This window comes from Athene noctua, chromosome 3, assembly GCF_965140245.1.
Source record: "Athene noctua chromosome 3, bAthNoc1.hap1.1, whole genome shotgun sequence".
Lineage (NCBI taxonomy): Eukaryota > Metazoa > Chordata > Aves > Strigiformes > Strigidae > Athene > Athene noctua.
Window position 1 is genome coordinate 6,741,755 of NC_134039.1, and position 18,209 is coordinate 6,759,963.

Genomic DNA, 18,209 nt, shown 5'->3' on the forward strand with positions numbered 1-18,209 from the left:
TCCATGACACGATATTATCAGCTCAAGAGGGGGATGCTGACTGTGTCAGGGTACTGCTGCTCTCTTTTCCGCTATAACCCATGCTCCAAGGCTCCTCACATCTCCCCAGCATCCTGTAAGAGGATGCATGGTGGCAGTGCCATTCCTGTCACGGTGGCAGGAAAACAGGGCTAATATCTTTCCCCCTTGCTGCTGTGATGTCTACTCACAGTTCTACAGACAATACGCTGTGCATGTGCTAAGCAGCTATGCAAGAGCCAAACCAGCACTGCAGCTGATGGGCTGCAGAAAGCCCTGCTGAGCTCTGAGAGGCAGCCTCTAGGCTGATCTAGTATCGTCAGAGGGAAACGCAATAGGATATTAATCAAATCCTTCTACACCTGCAACCTCAGAAGGCTTTTGGGTGAATGTATAAAACCCAATGCCAGCTGCTCATGGGTAGAGCTCGTCACCTTTCGTGTAGATTGCAACAGAAGGGTTTACATTTGCTGCCCACATCTGGGGAACACAAGAACTCTGCACATCCTGCAGCGGTGCAGATTTCGTGGGGCTCAGTTGAATGAACTCAGCTGAGCTGTTCACATGTCTGATGTCAAACCGTTCTTCTGCCTGTCACTAGACTTGGCTTTCCGGAAACTGCTGTCTACTCAATGGAGATGTACCTCATCAACATGGGCTGCTTCTCTGCTTTTCCTGACTGAACTGTGCAGAGCATCTGCTGCAGTGTGGCATGGTCATTTGGCTGGAATACCACTTATTTATGCTTTTAGATCACTAGATGGCACTCGGGTCAATCTCTACAGCCAAACTCACCAGGACAAAGGCTTTAAAACATCACTACAAACTCTGAAGGGCTGGTTTTGATGTGAAGGATACAGGATGCTTCTGCTCTGGACCTCCATCAACAAGGCAATTCTCAGATTTTTCTTGCTCTCCTTCCCATCTTGTTTAGTAGAAAAACACCTTCTCTTACCTCAGAGATGTAGGAGTGGAAGCTGTGAATATTGCCTGGCTCCACTCACCTCCTGGCTTTCGTTTGAACAGAAATCCATTTGGTCCTTTCAAACAAGACAGCCTGCATTTTTCTGAACTGTGGGAACGGCTCCAGCATCGTGTGCACCTCCCCAGAGAAGAGCAGCTCTCTGTAGGGTTGCTTTGTGGTTTCATACCACAGCTACCCTCCAAGTCAGGAGACTTGCTGCAAAGTCAGAATAGGCAGGTAAAGAGAAAAAGGCCAGCTCAGGATGTGCCATGTCCCAGCTCACCTTCTGCTCACTTGTGTGCTGCCCGTGCTGTAAAGCAGGACAGCTGGGCAGGCAGCCCCAGCATGTTGTGTTCACTCAGCCTCACTATGTCATGCTTCATCCAGCTCTCAGTGCCAGTGATAATGCAGCCTGCAGCTTTTGGGCTATGACTAACTGCTCTTAAAGGATAGTCCTGCTCTGGCCTCTGCCCAGCCACATTCCAGCCCCCTGGCTGGCTGGTGTGCCTCCTGGTGTGCTAGCTCCATGTTGTCCATGCCTGCAACCCCATTTCCGTGCACACAGGACCAAGAAGGTTCTCCAGTGCCAGACCTGAGCAGACAGAGCCTCCCCATCAGCACCATCCCCACCTCCTCTGCAGATTTTTGCTGCTTCTTCCTGCCAGCAGAAGGTAAACTGTAGCACTGGAGTACAGTGGTGTCAAAGGCATGACAGGACAGGAGAAGGCAAGGACCTAAAGTCCCCCCTAATGACCACAGCAGCCTGCAGCAGCCCAATTGCCTCCAGTATTTGAGGTCTTCGCCTCCTGGAAACAGCTGATAAAGAAGCATCGCTCGCTAGGCAAAACCTCTGACCATATAGGGACCTCTGTTTTAGCTCCCATCATTTGTGAGGACAGCAGTACCGCTCTGGAAGGCAGTCTGCAGAAGGCTGTGTCCTGCACCACAGAGTCCACCCACTGAGACCAACACCAGCCAGCCAGTCCTTTATCCTCAGCTAGCATCCCTTTGATGTGCAGCCTGAGAGCCCTAATAACCCAGGGGCTTTTCTTTCATGCCCACAAAGCCAGGGTTGGCTGTAATTCATGCAGTGCTCTTCCAGTTTCTTTCTCTGATTCCTGTTTTCTCTAGTGACTGCTCTCTCTATATAGGTTTGCTTTAGCAAAGAGAGAATAAGGGGTACATTTTCCACCTTCTTTCAGAGCTGTCCCTGGCTTTCCGTACTTTTTAATGCTTCTCTGGCCTTTCTGCTCTTACCCATACCCCTTCAACTCTAAATTATTTCCCCTCTTATTATGGCTGCCTTTCTCAATTAATTTTTTGTCTTTTCTAATTAATCTCCCTGCAATGCTGAGATGCTAGCAAAATCAGAGGGAGAAAGGATTTTATGGCACCTACAAATTGCTTGAAAGCTAACAACCTTGCTAAAGCAGATTTAAGAGATGTTAGGTACGGGCTTGCTCTGTGTGCAAACCTTGACTCAGCACATGTGCAAACAGGCTCCAAAAATAGATTGCACTTTCCCAATTCACATGTGCTGCATGTGCCGTATTTCTGTGCTGTGCTTTCCAAAAATAGCATTCACACAGGATTGGTTGCTCTAAATCTGTTGAGTATTTAGCTGCACGCTTTTTCAACGCAGGCATCAAAGCACCAGGCTCCACGGCCTTTTCATAGAGGGATTTTTCTCATGGGCACCTCCCCCTCTATTCACAAAAAGAAGGGTTCTGTCCCCTTCCCCTGTGCGATTGCTTAACATCCCCGTGGCAAGTGTGCAAACCCCTCACGTGGAGAGGTGACATTAGGTATCGTCTAAAGTGTATTTTTAGCTTCTTTCCATGCTCTCCAGCAGCTGGAAGCAAAGAGGTAACCTGTTACCTAGAAGCTAACCAATTCCCCCGAAACACCGGCAAGGGCTCTGCAGAGCTGTAACCCAGAAACTGCAGTCTGACAAGCAGAGGTTGTTCGCACAAAGATCTGAACAAAGAGCTTGGTTAGAAACTGAATAAAAGACTTCTCTCCTGTACTTCAGGGGAGAAAGTGAATTTCTGGGTTATGTGCAGACAGATCCCAAAGAGAGACTGGAAACCAGGATTGAACGGGCAGAGCACTGGGGTGGTCACAGGGATCATTTTGTTGTGGAGTAAAGCAACTAGGGAGCTGTGGAGCAACAGCTATGCCAGTGCCACCTCTTAAAGACAGCCCTGACTTGTGGAAACACGACTCCACAACCTCTTAGAAAGTCGGTGTGTTTATTCAGCGCTGAGGCACACGGGGGATCGCTCCACCACAAACGCGCGCGCCTCTCGTGGCACCTTGTCTTGGCTTTATGCAACAAAGCATCACATATTCATAATACACCTATACATATGCATGACCTATCCCTGCTTCGTATTATAATGAGCTTGAAAGTCTTTTTCAGTTGTTCCGCCCCGGTCTCCTCCTAGTTGCGTCTGCGCAGTGTGTCCCAGTGGTTGTGGGCTGGGGTCGCAGAGATGAAGTAGCTCCTCTTCCTCACTGTTGAACCTTTTACCTCAGTTTCTTGCACAGTCTCTGTAGCCTCCTGGACTCAGGCCGGACCATAGGGTTGGTTTTGACCAGTTTTTAGGGCTGTCTTCCTATTCCACCAGGAAGCGTTCCCTCACAGCTTCCATTAATCAAGGTTTCCATATTGTTCTGCTCTCTGGCCCATCAACTATCATCTATTATCCTATTTTAATCTTAGTTATCTTTTAACTAATAGGCCTCTAGTCCCTAGCCTGATGTCTAAGTCTTCCATCTTTATCTCTAAACTAAGTTATACCTTCATTTCTTGAGTGCCTAATCGCTATATCCTGTTTTAATTTCCTAGCTCCTCATTTCAGCCCTAAATCCATGCCCCAGTGCTAGCATGTTTGAATGGTCCAGCAGGAGACTGTCAATCTCCAGGGTGTGACAGATCAAGGGATGCCTGACAGGTTTCTACCCGTGCTTCAAATCTATCTCTGATATATACCCACTATACTACAGACACAAGAACAGTACATAAGAAGAGTTAAACTCTGTGTAGAGACACTGCAAATTTGTTTTTAAGACTCCTGGTGCTAAAGCAAAAATGGCACAACCACACAGCAGCTTATAAAGTCACTATGACCCTTTGAATGAACCCCAAAGTGTACAACATTAATTTTGTCCCATGGAGCCTTATGTCAGAGCAGGTGCCATCCTTCCTGTAACTATCATGTGCATTATCAGTAGTTCAGCAGGAACGTGGTAAACATCCATACCTTGTTTCTAACCCAGCTGGTCCTGCTGGATGATCCAGTACTGCAGGGATCCCATATCAGCAGTCACTAATTGTGCAACCACATCCTGAGGTGAAAAGGACAAACTGAGGTGACATATGGGTCATATCACTTAGCAGATATGGTCTTCAAATGCTGTAGTGATAAGAACAAATCAGCAGCAAAGTACACTTTGTTATCTAAATCTGCCTAGAATGGGGAAGATAACACTGATGTGTCCTCCAAGTCTGAGGAAAGGAATTTAACTTGCAGGAAATCCAGTGGCTTAAAACCAGCCTGGGCCAACCTCATTTGGGGCCAATACTACAAGGTGCCAAGTACTTACTGACAGCATACCACACCTCCCTTTCACTTATCTAAATAGCCTACTATTACTACTACTACTACTTCACTTATCAAGTGATGCTTTAAATTTATTGAACTCCAACAGATTTACTCCTAAATACAAGGGCATACAAATACACTGGCATGACTCAGAGCTCGTACCTTTGGTAGGGTTTTTTTCATGCTTTGGTAGGGTTTTTTTCATGTCGCAGGAATGTTTAAAGATAAAAATTAAGGCACCTTTCTCTAGGGGTAGAGAAAGGAGTCAAGGAGCTGGCAGCTCAAATCCCATGACCTGCTGGTTTCTTTGCTGAGCCATCACAGGATCTGACCAAGGGTCCTTCACATCTGCTTCAGCACATGGTGGAGATCCTTAGCTCTTATAAATAGATACTTTAGAGGAAGTTTCTTGAGAGTTTACAGCCTTCTCAGCCACCTTCACTGCAACACCAACATCTAACACCTCCCATCCCAACCCTTTGACTCCCATCAGACTTTGAACCTCCTACAAACCACTACTTCAGCAGTGCTACCAACTGCTGATAATGATTCACAGAAGCAGACTCCACAACTCAGAGAGAGTTATAAAGCAGGTATGTTCACTTCAGCGCCGGGGTGCAAGGGGATTTCTCCACAAACCTTGCACCCCAACAGCACATTTTACCAAAAACTGATAGGGTGTGGATGTACATATTCATTGGATTACATAACACAAACATACACATGCATAGGCAAGGCTGGGTTAGGCATAAGCAAGGCTGGGTTAGTTCCAAAGCCTGGTGTCAGCAGTTTATGTTCTCTTTGCACCTGCCCATTGCCTCCTGGTGGCATCTTCAGGGGTCTTTGGGAGGAAGGCTCGAAGTCTTTCTCAACTTGTACTTTTCCTCGGAGCATGCGCAGATTCTCTTAGCCAATTTCTTGAACAACAAGAGTTGTTCCAGCTGGTTTACTATCTCTATCTTATCTAAAAGCACCAGTATATTAATTTCTACCAGCCATATATGGCTATCTATCCATTACAAAGACTAAACTTGCGAGAACCCATCTGCTTTCGAAGGACATGTCTCTTATTTTTGCCGAACATAGTAATTCTTGGTAAGTTTCCACAGAAAAGTGCTTTGTTTTGATGAACACAGTAGTCCGTGGTAAGCTTCCACAGAACAGTCAGGGCAGGCAGGATTATTAAGCAATATTCAGAAATCATTAAAAGTTGCTATAAGTTGCTATAAATAAATAAATTGCAAAGCAGGTGATCATTTCCTTGTATCAACACCCAGTTTGCAATGGAAGTACAACAGCAACCTAGGACTGCTGACTGGGCACGGATCATGAAGGATATCTAAAAGGATATGCCCAAAATGGAACCTCTGTACCATTTCAGCCCTATTGCCTTATGAACAGAGCAGGTACATCTATCCATGAAACACCTCCTCTGTTCAGCAGTGCAGATAAAGCCAACGGCCTTGCTGAGCTGGCACAGACTGTGGCGTAAAGCAGTGCCGAAGAGTTGGTGTGTGACAGACAAGCTGTCTCCTCCGCTCCTGGGTCACCACGTAGCGCTGGGATGTTAGTGTGCAGATGTGGGTGGGCATGTGAGCATGCTCTTGATTGCCATCCCCTCCAAGGAAAGACAGCCTAGTTTATGCATAGCTCTGAATAAATTCCCTCCTAACCCCACAGCCATCTGCTATGGCAGTTTTATCTTCAAAACCAGCCAACATGCTCGAACCAAAATCAGTGGCTTCTCAGAGTTCAGGATATGGTGCAGAGGGATGGTGCCAAAATAATGAACTCAGTTTTCTTGAGGTCTTCCAAATGATCATTCTTTGCCCAGTGGGATTATAAGAAGAGTGCAAGGTATCTGCCGTGAAATGCAAACCTAGGCAAAACTCCTCTGATTTGGTTACAAACGCAAGTCTCGGGTTAGGTTCACAAAAGTTCGCAGGTCTCCTGATAAATTTGAGATGGGCCTTTCATGAACTGAAACTGAATGCCAGGCAATTTAGATCCTTCAAGCAGTCCAGTGAAATCAAGTTATGAGTGAGGAGGGGAAAGGTTCAAACATGAGCTGAATCTCCACATGGGAGATCCGAGTTGTGGGACTCCTTGCTGCTGGGTGTTGTGAATGTTAATTACAAGAGTTCATCAGGCAGCTGGACAAATTCATGGAAGAGAAATCCCTTGAAGGCTTATAACTCAAATGAATACCACCAGCTTGTGAAGCTCCTGGGTGTTTCATGGTTGAGGGAAAGGATCAGAGCAAAGACTTGGCAAATAACAAAGCCATTCTTATGTACTGTGCATGATTTCCTTTCCCAGCACCCATAGTGCATACCAGGGTTCAAATGTGCAAAAGTATTTATGATCTCCAATTCTACTGAAACGAGGAAGTTTAAGTTCCTAAATGTCCCTGCAATTCTGGAGAAGGGTGGCTCACCATCTCCCATGGAGACATTCTCTCAGTCTGCCCATGGTCTTCACACAAGAATTTGATCGAGGAGGTGTTCTGCATGTTTCCGTGGCCTGTAAAGTCGGCGCTCAAAGGCACAGCTGAGCTATTGCAGCTCAAGGAACAACTCTGCACATGGGTTGAAGAGCAGAATTGTCCTCTTGGGCAATGTCTGCAGCAGGCAGTATAGAGGAGACACTGGCTTAAGCATCCTTTCAAGAGATTTAATATAGACACTGTCCCTCACATTTGTGAGGGGATCAGAGTATGACATGGGGAAATACTGTGTTAAAATGATGTGTGGGGGCTTATGAAGCCACCATAGCTCACTGGTAAAGCTGAGACTAGCTTCCCTTGCAGACAAATGTTCCCCCACATCAACTAGTTTGACTGACATCAGTGGAGCAGTGCCAACTTACACCAGCAGTACATCTGCTCCCACATCTTTACATAACTGTTCCTGACTTTTTTCTTTTTCTTTTTTTTTTTTTTCTCCCCACAGGTGAAAAGAAGCTGTGATTATCTCAGATTCATCTGCAAAATGCCACCAAAATTGATGATATCATGATGATTACTACCAATATTTGCTACTGTTCATATTTTAAGTCCTTCAAACTCTTCCTTACATTGCTTTCAGAGCTGGGCTGTTAACTCATTCCCAATGTAAAAGGCAATAAAAATCTTTATAAAAACATTAAACATGCTGCAAGACTAGGACCAAACCTGATTCACAGTCACTCTAGATGATCTAATAATGTACAGATCAGGTTCATGCAGCAGCGAGCAATTTGACGGTCAGACCAACGGTGTTTCAAAAAAGGGGAAAGTCATGAGGCAAGCAAAAGGATGCTCTGTAGAAATAAAGCACTTCACAGTGGGGCTGTATTTGCAAAAGCATTTTTCACATATAACAGTGATGTTTTTCTGCTTTAGAACAATACCTATTGCAAATGCTGCACACGTTTACTACAGGCATCACGTTAACGCCACCCTTGAGAAAATAACAATGGTTTGGCAGCCTGTGAAGGCTTTTAAAAATAGACTGTGAAGCCCCTGAGAAAATGGCAGGCTCTAAAAATAGGACTAGAGCTGAGGGAGGGAAAAAAAAAAAAAAAAGCTGAAAAAAGAAAGCATTCCTGATGCTAAAGCTCAGGGTCAGCTATAAAACATGGGGTTCCTTCAAGGACATGCAATGAATTCATTGCAGTGCTCTGCGGTGAATAAAAGCTTCCTCTCTGATTCCCTCCTGTGCTGCACTGGTCCCTCAGTGAGGGGAGAAGAGAGAAAAACAGACAGAATTTTAACAAATTCAAGCAGCTGCAATCTGGGGATTCTCTCCCTTCCTACCCCTGCCCAGCCCTTGATAAAAGCATCTCACAGAACTGGCACGAATCTATCTTTGCTTCTCCCACGGTCCTCTCCCTCCACACGCCCCCCCACCTCTGTTCTCCAGTGCCAGTGCTCCTTCACACAAAAAGGGAGTTTTATGAGCACATCCTTGCTGCACTGTCACAGACACAGACCTCAGGAGGCTGAGAAAATCGTTGTAATAACCCAAATGATTTTAATCAAATGTCCCAGATTCTTGATTGTTTGTGATGCAGGGAGCTGGACATCCTATTTTCAATTTGCATGCCCAAGCATTAGGATAAGGCATGAGGCTTCTGCAGGATTTTATACGCCCCTTCTGGCCCACTACAATGGTAATTTTGGGTATCATTCTGTCATATTTGTGAAATGAAATTGGAGCCCTCCGGTGGCCAAAACCGCACCAGTAACCTCACTGGAGGCTGACCAGAGATGATCTCCCAAGTTAGCTGACCTACTTTACCTTGGCACCGACCAACAAACAGTATGAGAAGGGCTCGACAGGTGAAGGTGGTGGGATATATCGGAGCAGGGAGCAGTCAGCACAGACAGATGTGCAGACTCTGGACTCCCACAGGTGAAAATCCTGGCACATCTGCAGTTTGCCCACGGATTACCCCTGGCTAGATTTCATTCTCTTCACTAGTTGAGAACACTGAGTGAAAGGGGGAGCCATTTAAAATGGCCATGACCACTTGTTAGAAATAACCTGACCCATCTCCCACTTAGAGAGGAGGGTAGGAAAACCTAAGCTGACTTCTTGGCAGGAGTGCAATAGAAAGGCAAGCCACTGGTACAGGAAAGGTCAGACACCCCCCGAAAAGCCACTCTCTCACCTCAATGAGTAGTTGTGGGCCTCCAGGGAATTGTCTTCCTTTAAAGTAGCCACAAAATTCAGCCATATGGGGTTGTGCTTGGGCTTTTGGCAGCTGCTTTACAAACTACTGCTCACCAAGGATGTTCTGTTTATTTGAGCATTTACCTAAATGTACTTGTCCTTTCTCAAATACAGTGCAATATTGACGAAGGAATGGACTCAGCAGAAGTTGAGCCTCACCTCTGTGCCACTCCAGGTCGTGGTGTCTTCTGAAGGTGTGACAGCAGTTCCTTTACGGGATTATCTTATTCCTGTGATCCTCCTTGCCCGATGCTGTCCAATGCAAAAGAAAGCAGGTTTGATTGTCTAGGGTTTCCTTCCTTTTTGAAGAATTCCTTCAAAATTCCTGAATTTTGATTGCCATAGTTTTGATTATTTTTTTGCCCACCACTGCAAGAAAACCAAGTTACCTCTGGAGCCATGGAAGTGCCATGCAGTCTCCTGACCTCCCATGGTCATTGGTGTCCTCCTCACAAGGTGTGCAGGCTCTGAGCAGCAGGTCCAGGCTGCTCTGGGGTTCTCCAGCTGAAGGATGTCACGGCAGAGTCCTCCCTCACAGACTGCTCCTCTGCAGGGCTACATAAACCTTGACGCTGCCCCAGCTCTCATTGCTCCTGGGAGAGGCACTATGGAGGAAGGGGAAGCTTCACCAAGTCCGGAGCAAGTGTTCTCATAGGAAACACCAGTTCTTTTTCCTCTGCACTACCTAACCCTGGAGACTGTGGGCAAGGACAGGGTGACTTCACCTCCTGGGCCCACTGAGTGCCATTTACCTTCCTCTCCTCTTGAGACTTATTGCCTCCAACATGACTTCATTTCAGCAAAAATATCCCAAACTCTTAAAGCTGAAAACCAGTTAGGCATTTCCCTTGTCACTCGTTTCACCTTGTAGCAGAGTGATCCTTTTCCAGCAGATCCACAGGCACCTGCGATTGCCCACAGAGATCCAGTCCCCCATTTCCCTTCCCATTAATAGGTGCTGGGAGTGAAGGATCGTTCCTTTCTGCAGAGCTTCCAGCCACGAGGTTGATATTCTCAGCAAGCACAGTGGACTGGCACTCTTGGACACCAGAGAGAAGATTAACCTTTCAGCCCATGTTAGGCCTTCTCTCATGGGTCTTTAAAATCAAGGTGAATGCATAGATGCAGAAAACGAACACAAAACGTGTGAGCTGAATTATTTCTCAGAAACCTCACTATACTTCAAAATGATGTGTGATCAGGGGAAAACAAAGGAAAATAATGGGAAAAAACCCCTATAGAAATGCAGTTTTGCTGAGTTATGAAACCTGTTTTTTTGCAGATGAAATCCCAAGCCATAAGCAGGTTGGTAAGAAGAGTCACTTGTCCATACTTCACTTCTCTCCCACCACAGGTATCACAGTGCTCAGATATTTTCCTCATGCTGGAAAAACTGAGTGTTAATATTAGGTGCCCTGCAAAAGTCCACAGCCTTAAGGACTCTAGAAACAGTGAGTAAAAGAAAGGGGTTTTTTTTCCCCGCAACAGTCATAGCCACAACTGGCATTACAGTTATCCCTTCTATTCTGGGAGTGCTAATTTACCACAAAGGCTCCTGGACAAAGAAAATAAATGATCATTCACTCTGTCACAAGAAATCAGCAGAATGAAAGGGGAGTCTGCATTTAGAAGAACTCGAGGAAGCATTTGGCACAGTTTTTAAGGCAAAAGGAGATCAAGCAGGTGGGGAAGAAGAGACAAAGGTGGAAGACATTTTGAAGATTACAAAGGTATAGCTGGAGAAACTTTTGGTGGCTGAAAAAACACCACAATTAGTTAGAAAAAAATGTTCAGATGTACTATATCCTTCTCTGAGCTCAAGAAGGCAGCGAGGAGAAATTAACATAATTTAACCAAAAAAGCAATTAAAGTGTCTTCATATACTTTAAAATAAACTGTCTTACTGCAAACTGGAGTTACGCCTGCAGGGCAGTATTTACTACAATCTAAGACAATAAATCACTGTTTTAAAAAGAACAGCTTGTTCACCACGCATGGAGCCAAAGTCAGTCCAGTTTAATGACTTGCAGTACACGAGCTCTAGAGACTTCTGGCTGCATTATTCAACATTGATATACAGCCCTTGGAAGAGCAGAAACAAGTCCTCATGCCAGCAGCATACAGATGATATTCAGGTGGGCAGCAGTGATGACACTGAGAAACAGATAAACAATCACTCGGGAAATCCATGTGAGCAGGACCAAGGGAAAAGGAGTGCCTGCCTGGCCTTGGTTGGGAAGGAAGGTCATGTTAACTTATTATCCGTCCCAAAGCACAGCCTTTCGGCATGGAATCCTTCAGCTGCCCAGCCCCTGTGAAAGAAGTTATCTCCAGTCTCTAAGGATATTGTTTGGAGACTTTTTTTCTGCTGCACATCCCGTTCACATCACTGCAGCCTTTAAAGAGAAGGTACGGACTGAAAAGACAATCCCAGAATGAATCCTGGGCATAAATCCTGCACGTGTTGGATGAGACCACTGGAGAGTAACTTTACAAAGCCAAAGCTCTGCTATGGGTCTTAAGAGGAGATCTTTCATGTGCCCTTAAAAAAAAAAATCTTTGATTAGTAGCAAAGAACTTTGCATTGCTCTAATGGTCTGATTAACAACCTTTGTCAGCTTATCCACCCCCAAAAGATGCACAAGATTTAGACAATAACAAGATAACGACCCTTATCACCGTCCTCCTGGTAGAACTGAGACACAACCTAGCAGGGAATGTTACTAGAGGTTAGAGGAATTTGTTTCCCAATTTGCATCCACCTCAATGTAAGGATTTGTGGTGAGACTATCAGATTCAGCCGCAGCATTGCTGGTGCATTTGGTGTAGCCTAGTTGGGCCAAGGTAAGAAAATGCTATGATCCCTACTTAGCATGACTTTTGGAATAAAATGGTAGCAATTTCTTGTTGGTTCCTTGAGAACTTCATCACTTCATTAGACTCTTTTCTGACTGAAAGGTTTGATTTTTCCAGAGGAGTAAAACAATCCTTGGATCACCACGTGAGGCCCCTATTGCTATTAGATATCCCCAGCACACCTCTGAAATTACCTCTTCAGTGAGTTTTGTGGGCTTTTTCTGCTCCCTCTGACTCTACAAGCAATGTCAACTGGAATCAATCCACTTACCTGGCTTGCACCAGATCCCAGCTATCCATCCAACAGAAAATCCAGAAATGACCCACCAGTCCCTTCTCTAAGCCTCTAGATATGTCCTTCTCCCTCCTATACCACCTTAGCTTTTCCAGCCTCTCACAATACGATGTGGCTGCTCCATCAGTGAGACATCAGTCCTACTTCACTTTCTAACACTGAAGAAGCGACAGCTTTTAGATACAGGGAGCTCATCAGCTCAGTTTGCCGTCACTCACTGCTTCAGTTTGTATGATGGTGATTCTATTCACTGAACTCCTACTGTAACCTGAAGGAAATATTTTAGATGTGCCTAGATATCTATTCCCTCTACTCCTTCTAAATACTTCTCCTTCTCCTAGCAATTGATTTCCAAGGAAGCTGAAGTTAAGGAGCTGTTTGGGTATCCCCTAGTGGCACTAAATAGAATTTCAGCCACTAAAAGCCATCTCTGTAACAGCTCTCACCTTCCCTGACTATTTATTATCTGCTTTGTTGTGGTCCCTAGCATCCCCAGCCATAGGCCACGGTACCAATACTAACTAACTTCATTTATGGCAGCCACAGGAAAAGAAAAATAATTTCTCAACGCCAGATATATTAAGACATGAAGGGTCTGGTTATTCTGTGCTCCCTTGCTGAATATGTGCCTGAGTGACACTAGCGTTTGTGGCTTTTAGCAGGAATGCTTGTCTTCAAACAGCTATGTGACTGTGGGACCAAAAACTTGTCAAATACCATAACAAAGGTATCTGCTGTCACTGCGCGAGAGAAAAGATGTATGCCCACCACAGTGGCTGATGTCAGAGCAGGGCTTTGGTCCATGGAGCCATCCTCCACAGTTGAAAGGAGTAAAGATTTCAGTGTCAAAAAAGCAGAAGAGTACCTGCTGCAAAATCTCTAGGCTACAGATCTGTCTATAAGATTATAGCGTATTTAATAATGGAAAAGATTTGATAGTATTGCAGTACTGTAGTTATTTCATGTTAATACATTCCACCATGATTAATAGCAATAATAATTTAAAAATTCGAAAGAGCAATAAAATAGAATATTTCTGGTTTAAGAAAAAAAAAAAAAAAAAAAAAGGATTTTATATTTTTCCAGAGAAACTGCTCTGCCATGAGAAGGAGCTCGGTGACAAATCTTGCTGGCACAGTTCTCAGCCCTCTGCAGTGTGGCCCCAGCTCTGTCCACCTCATACGTGGGGAACACTCTTGTATTTCTTTGTCCACAGAGAGCTTCCTTTCAGTCATACAGAAGCATATGCTTTAGTGTTAGCAAGGTCAGCTCTATAATTACCCAAGTTCCAGCGGCCGAGTGGAAAAAGATAACCTTTCTTTAGCTTTTTTTTGCGTCATTCTATAACCTTTGAATTGGAACAGTACCCCTGCTATCAAATTCAACGGGAGATTTCATATAATTTTTCATGAGACTCATTATCTGGGGAATACATCTGCCATCAATTTTAAAGCCAGAAAGGATTGCTATGATCATGTAATATAATGTAATTAGAAAAGGGAAAGGGAACAGTAGAAGCTCAACCTACTGGCAAAGCAGCCCTGTGATGCAACTAGCCCTTCTCCCACTGTCACCCTTGAACCTTTCCTGTCCTCTAAATCCTCAAGTTACCCTGCAAGGATAGCCTCAGCAGGCAGACACCTCACACACCCATAAGCAATGGCTTGACACCCCACACCAGTGAGGCAAAGGATCTACCTTTCATCACTGAAATGTAAAGGACAAGTGAATACAGGCAAAGCCTAAAGTCACTAACACTGTCATGTCAACTTATTTGTCCCACTTGGGAAATTTTAGTACAGTTGTGCCCCATAAAGACAAATGCATGGGCAGCTCCATAGACACTGCCTAATTCATGAACAGCAACAAAAACCCCAAAAAGACTGTGCTAAAAAAAGGGAGAGAGTGAGATCTAGAGAGTGTCCTAGAGGCAGAGTCTGTAGGGATAAGTATTTACACATCTGAAGTAGCACCGCAGAGGAAAAGAAGAAAAGAAAAATTAAGAAGAAAAAAAAATAAATAAAATAAAATAAAATAAAATAAAATAAAATAAAATAAAATAAAATAAAATAAAATAAAATCAGGCATTCAGACTTTCTCCCGCTCATCTCTGAATGGATCCTGCGCCCTCTCCTGGAGGCTGTGACCATCCCAGCCAAGCCAGGTCGGAGAGAAAGGGACCTAGAGGTGGGAACTGGAAAGGATCAGAGCTGGGAAAAGGCAGAGGCCGTTTAGAAGGGAGAAAGTTCATAGGATATAATGTAATATCAGGGTTATACATGAGAGAAAAATGAAGCACAATGCAACAGCTGGCGTGGGTGAGCTCGCTCCCTACAGGGTGCCTAGAGGGGAAGGCATGGACGGAGGAATCTGGGGCTATCTTAGCTCACTCCACAGCAGAGTTAGGAGAGTAAGCTCCTAAATTTGGATGCTGCAGTGAAGCAGGAAATCAAGAGGAGGGTTCAGAGCTGCACATTTACTAAAATATTGAGCAAACATCTCTGGCATCAAGCAGAATTGTGCCTGTCTCTTCTCCAAAGACAAGTCAAGTCCGTACCGCTGAAGGGTGCTGCCAGCACAGCCTCTAGCCCCTGGGGAAGGTTCCTCAGTGTCAGGTACGTGCCTGTGCTTCTCACCTCACTACGGCCACTTTTGCCAAGAAGTTTCATGGATTCCTCTGATGTCCCAACAACAGCATGGTACAGCAGATATTAGGCAAGCTATTCACTCCCTTGCAAACTTCTACAGGCCTCTGACTTCAAGGAGGGTCAGAGGAAGAGCAGATAAGCAATGCAAAACAGCAGCTCACTCAGACGTGTGAAGGACACTCTTTCAGAAGCCAGGAATTGCCTTGGAAATATCTAATGCTACAGGTATGCTGTGGGTTGATCTGGCTAGATACAAAGTGCCCACCAAAGAGGCTCCATCACTCCCCTCCTCAGCTGGTCAGGGGAGAGGAAAAATATTAGGAAAGGCTCTTGGGTTGAGATAAGGACAGGGAAAGATCATTCACCGACTATCATCACAAACAAAACAGACTCAACTTGGGAAAAAATAATTTATTTCCATTCAAAACAGAGTAGGGTAAAGAGAGATAAAACCAAATCTTAAAAACACTTTCCCCCCATCCCTCCCTTCTTCCCGGCTCAACTTCACTCCCAATTTTCTCTACCTCCTCCCCCTCCCAGAGCAATGTAGGGGGACAGAGAATGGGGATTGCAGTCACTTTATCACACATTGTCTCTGCTGCTCCTTCCTCATCACACCCTTCCCCTGCCTCAGCGTGAGGTCCCTCCCACAGCAGAAAGTCCTCCATGAACTTCTCCAACAATGAGACCTTCCCACAGAATGTAGCTCTTCACAAACTGCTCCAGAGTGGGTCCCCCAAGAGGACATAAGTCCTGCCAGCAAACCTGCTCCAGCGTGGGCTCCTCTCTCCACGGGCTCACCCAGCGCAGGTTTCCCAAGGGGTCACAACCTCCTTCAGGCACCCAACTGCTCTGGCATGGGGTCCCCAACGTGCTGCAGGTGGAGATCTGCTCCCCTGTGAACCTCCATGGGTGCAGGGGCACAGCTGCCTCACTGTCATGTCGTCATCAATGGAGTCATGCACTTCACTCACAAGAGAGAAGCAACAACATATTTTATTGATATAAGGCAGTGAGTTAGCAAGATTCAATGGTAAATGCGACCGTGCTTTAATAAGATTTGATGGCAAGATCCACTTGAGTATTTACTGCATAGAGGACAGGGTCAGACAAAACTGTCAGGGAGACCCTCCCATTGAGCCATGAGGTTCAGAAAGGGCCCCCCTGGATTCTAGACTCCTTCTCGGAGAGCAGTCTAGGTGTGGCTAGATCCATACTTAGTCTCAGGCTTGGTCAACAGTTTACGTCTGCAGGATTATATGTGCACAATCAATCCTTTATATCATTTGGCTAAGATTTCAAAGTTTTAGCGAGCTTACTCCCACATTGCTCTCAAGGGACACTGTTTCCCTGGCCAGGGCATGCGGAGGTTTGGTGACTCCCGATGCATGTTCTGGCTCGCTGCTGGGAGAAAGGGAGTTCTGTAAGCTAGCAGAAAAGGTAAGAACCACTGTCACAGTGAGGAGACCAGGCACCACCCCAGAAGTACCAAGCAGTTCCTCTCAGGGCAGCAGAGTTGGGCCCCACGTTAAACACACTGCTGTGTATTTGCACCTCAGACACTTGGTGGTGCCTCCAGTTTGGAATTGCAGTGTTCCCAACTTGGTCACCATCAGGAGTGAATGGTATGAACAAAAGTCCTAGATGCTTTCTTCTCTCCTTATGTGAATCGCAGGTTTGATTCCCATATGGAGATATAAAGCAGCGGAAGAACTATATTGGTGTACAGAGTAATCAGAAGACAGAAAGTGAGCAGCTGCAGGTGATAACCAGGACTTGGCTGAATTGGAGGAAGCTACAACTACACATCACTATACAGCAAAGCAGTTTAGGAAAGGAATTAACTTCCTGACACACAGTATTTCCTTAACAACTTCCTCAGATCATCACTGAACCTCTCCCAGGCCAGGGATGCCTCTATGCTACCTTCAGCCCCTGCTTGACAAAGATGTGTACACACGGAGCCTCCACAGACACCTCCCAAACAACATTCAGGTGCAAATTTATAGGTATATTTTCCTCTGCTGAACACTTCGGCTTGGAATCTCACTATCCCCAACCTGCTTCCTACAAACCACTGAGGAAGGGGTCCTGCTGTTCTTCTCCCTCATAATTGCATGCCAATAGAAAAAAATCAAGTGATCATAGCAAAACGAGTTTTATTTTCTTCTCCCACAGGACTGGCTGAACTTGCTGACCCTATGGCCTGGGCTCACAGTCCACTCCAGGCTTGCTGACTACAAGCGTGGTGACATGATACATCTTTGACTATTACAAAGTGGCTTGAAATGGTAATTTTCTGGTTGGCATCAAAACATACTGTAAAGGGTGAGTTCTTCAATTAATAAACAAGGAAATTATTCCCCTATGAGTATGCAAATTGCTGCTCAGGAAATGGCCTGGGCTAATAGGAGCTATTAATGTGCACAAAATCAATACACAGGCAGATTGTCTGCTCCATTCAGAGGCAAACACACCAGTCACACTGGCTGGGATTGATCTGGGGATGGAATACGATTTCTTCCCTCTTAAAATAGCAAGACTGTGCTATACAGACCTTATGTTACCTGATGGTGACATCAAGAACATCATCAGTTCAATTCTTTGGACATGGTAAGTAATGAAGAAAAATTTGGCCAAGTCACAAAGACAAATAGATGTAGAGCTCCCATTTGTCTCTGGGGAGCAATTTTCATCTCCCTTCTTCATGAACTTCAGACTGTTGTGTCTACTGACTTGCTAGTTTCCCAGAAGTGGATGTCTGCTGCCTACAATATATTTGAAAAGTAAGGATGAACTCTACACAGTGCAGATAGTGTCCATCAAGCTACTGTTCAAGACTCTTTACGGGTCTGTGGACAAGTTTTAAGGAGTCCATAAAGGTCACTAAGAAAAAATAGATGGTTGTCAGTAAGCTGGTATTTACTGTACTGCTATTCGCATCTCCACCGACAATATTTAGAAGACCTGCCAATCAAAAAAAGATTGGAAAGCAGTTATCTAACTCCATGAGAGCTTGGGAAAGGTCAGATCTAGATCTCTTCAAAGGGTCAAAGCTATGTAACCCCATTTAATATAATTTACTATTGAAGCTGATCTGATTTT